This window comes from Clinocottus analis, unplaced genomic scaffold (assembly GCF_023055335.1).
Source record: "Clinocottus analis isolate CAN_PGR_092001 unplaced genomic scaffold, fCliAna1.0.p SCAF_20, whole genome shotgun sequence".
Lineage (NCBI taxonomy): Eukaryota > Metazoa > Chordata > Actinopteri > Perciformes > Cottidae > Clinocottus > Clinocottus analis.
Window position 1 is genome coordinate 559,855 of NW_027175932.1, and position 2,500 is coordinate 562,354.

The following is a 2,500-nucleotide window of genomic DNA, read 5'->3' on the forward strand; positions in this document are numbered from 1 at the left end:
AAGACCTCTGAAGGTCCTGACAGACACATACACCGTTTTTCTGTTTTACTTCAGGACCGTGAACATGTACTAATATATTTAGTATTTGTTGCAATGTTTCTTACTTTAATCTCACAGACTTTCTTTGTATTTTCACGCACATGAATCCATCATAACCTCCTGCAGCTCTCCAGCCGCTGCAGGAACGCTAACTTTTCAAATCTGAGACTAAAACTCCTGCAGCAGAGACGACAATAGAGACGACAATAGAGACGACAATAGAGACGACAATAGAGCCGCTCAGCGTGATTCATCTCATCAGAGGAGTTTTTCATCTTCAAGTCCACAAAAAATCCCACCACGAGTCTAAAAATTACCTACGCGTTGCTAAGCAACAGCTTCTAGGCCGAGTGCCAAAAAAAAGTGCAAACCAGACGAAAACTTCTGTTTGTCCGTGTGGTGAAGAGTCCTCTTCCTCCTCTTCCTCCTCTTCCTCCTCTTCCTCCTCCTCGGGTTCATATTGTTTTATTATCAACTTTAATGCAGACTTTAGTTTCCTCCGCAGGAACAAACCAGTCCAGACGCTCACGACGCGTTTCATGAACTGTTTCTGCTTCAACACTTCCTGAAATGAAGATTTAGTTTTCAAAACTCCACGAAAGATCAAGAATTATGAACATTTTGTGAGGAACATTCAGAGAGCTTCAGGTGGAGAGTTTATGAAAACTGAGCTCAGAAACAAACAAACAAACAAACAAACAAATCTCAATGGTGGAGCTGAAGAAAGTAAACGTTGAATGTGACATCACAAGAGAGAGAGAGAGAGAGAGAGAGAGAGAGAGAGAGAGAGAGAGAGAGAGAGAGAGAGAGAGAGAGAGAGAGAGAGAGAGAGGACAGGTTCATTATGCTGGTCTCCTCTCCTCCGTCTTCCATTTGACCTCCTCTCCTCTAGTTTCCTTTCCTCTCCTCTAGTTTCCTTTCCTCTCCTCTAGTTTCCTTTCCTCTCTTCTAGTTTCCTTTCCTCTCTTCTAGTTTCCTTTCCTCTCTTCTAGTTTCCTTTCCTCTCCTCTAGTTTCCTTTCCTCTCCTCTAGTTTCCTTTCCTTGCTTTGACTTCCTTCTTTCGTTTTAAGGATTTTTTTCTCCCTTAACTTTGTATCTTTCTTTCTTTTTGTTGTCTGGAAACTACAAACCTGTAGAACAGAAACCTTCAAACAGCTCAGTCGCCAGAAACCTTTGTGTTACATTGTTGTGTTACATTGTTGTGTTACATTGATACATTGTTATTGTTTCAACAAACAGTCCCAGTATTTGTTGTGTAGTGTTTGTTGACTCATGCTGTGTGTCCGGTGTGTGTCCGGTGTGTGTCCGGTGTGTGTCCGGTGTGTGTCCGGTGTGTGTCCGGTGTGTGTCCGGTGTGTGTCTGGTGTGTGTCTGGAGGTCGGCATGACGCTTGCTGACCTTTGATCCAGAAGATATTTCACGTTTCCTGGTTTACAGAAACAAACATTTTCTCTGGCGACTGAGTTGTTTTTAAATCATCACAACAAACAAACAGACACACAACCTGGTGAATCAGTTTGTGTTGTTTTCATCACTAAAGTTCCTCTGGTTCCTCGTTTCCTCCAAAGAAGCGTCGCTGTAGCAGTGAAGTGACGTGAGCAGCGCTGCGTAGCAACACTTCACATTATTATTATTATTATTATTTAAGTTGTTTCTCTGATGCACTCTTAAAGTTCAGTCACTGGTTATTGACATGAAGGAACATTATGTGTTAATATGGTTACTGTTGTTGTTGTTGTTGTTGTTGTCTCCTGCGTGCCCTGCGCTGTCGTCTGCAGGTGTTTGTCCTCTGAGCAGCTGTGCACCATGTGACCCGGTAGCCGCTTCCTGTTCTACAATAACTCCAGTGCCTGATAGAGATTAAATAAAACACATTTTATCTTCACGGGGAGTCGCTCTGCAGCTTTTATTATGATTATGATTATTATGATTATTATGATTATTATCATTATTCTTATCATTATTATTATTATGATTATTATGATCATTATTATTATTATTTTCATATTCATTTATGTTTGTTTCAAGGAGAGAATCTGCATCTGTTTGTGTTTTATGTGGAACAACAAAGTAGTTTGAAGAGCAGCTGTTTGTTCCCTCAGAGAAGATTTCTGACTTCGTCTGCCACGACGAGGAGGAAGAGGAGGAAGAGGACGAGGAGGAAGAGCTGGAGCTTCAGTCCAGAGGGAGTCGAGCTCAGCTCGGCCTGACGGGGACTCATGTGGGTCACCCAGCTAGTGTCCTAGATCAACAAGTTAGTGTCCTAGATCAACAAGTTAGTGTCCTAGATCAACAAGTTAGTGTCCTAGATCAACAAGTTAGTGTCCTAGATCAAGTTAGTGTCCTAGATCAAGTTAGTGTCCTAGATCAATAACTTAGTGTCCTAGATCAAGTTAGTGTCCTAGATCAATAACTTAGTGTCCTAGATCAAGTTAGTGTCCTAGATCAAGTTAGTGTCCT

The 2,500-nt window shown here is 41.7% G+C and overlaps 1 protein-coding gene across 1 annotated transcript in view; it reads left to right on the forward strand.

Moving 5' to 3' along the window:
- LOC137791609 (calcium-activated potassium channel subunit beta-4-like) overlaps window positions 1-1,920 on the forward strand; it is a 9,877-nt gene extending 7,957 nt beyond the window's left edge. The window contains exon 4 of the mRNA XM_068586686.1: window positions 1-1,920. This exon is cut by the window's left edge and continues 1,048 nt beyond it. The gene's annotated coding sequence lies outside the window, so the exon portion shown is untranslated.
- Window positions 1,921-2,500: the final 580 nt, after the last annotated feature.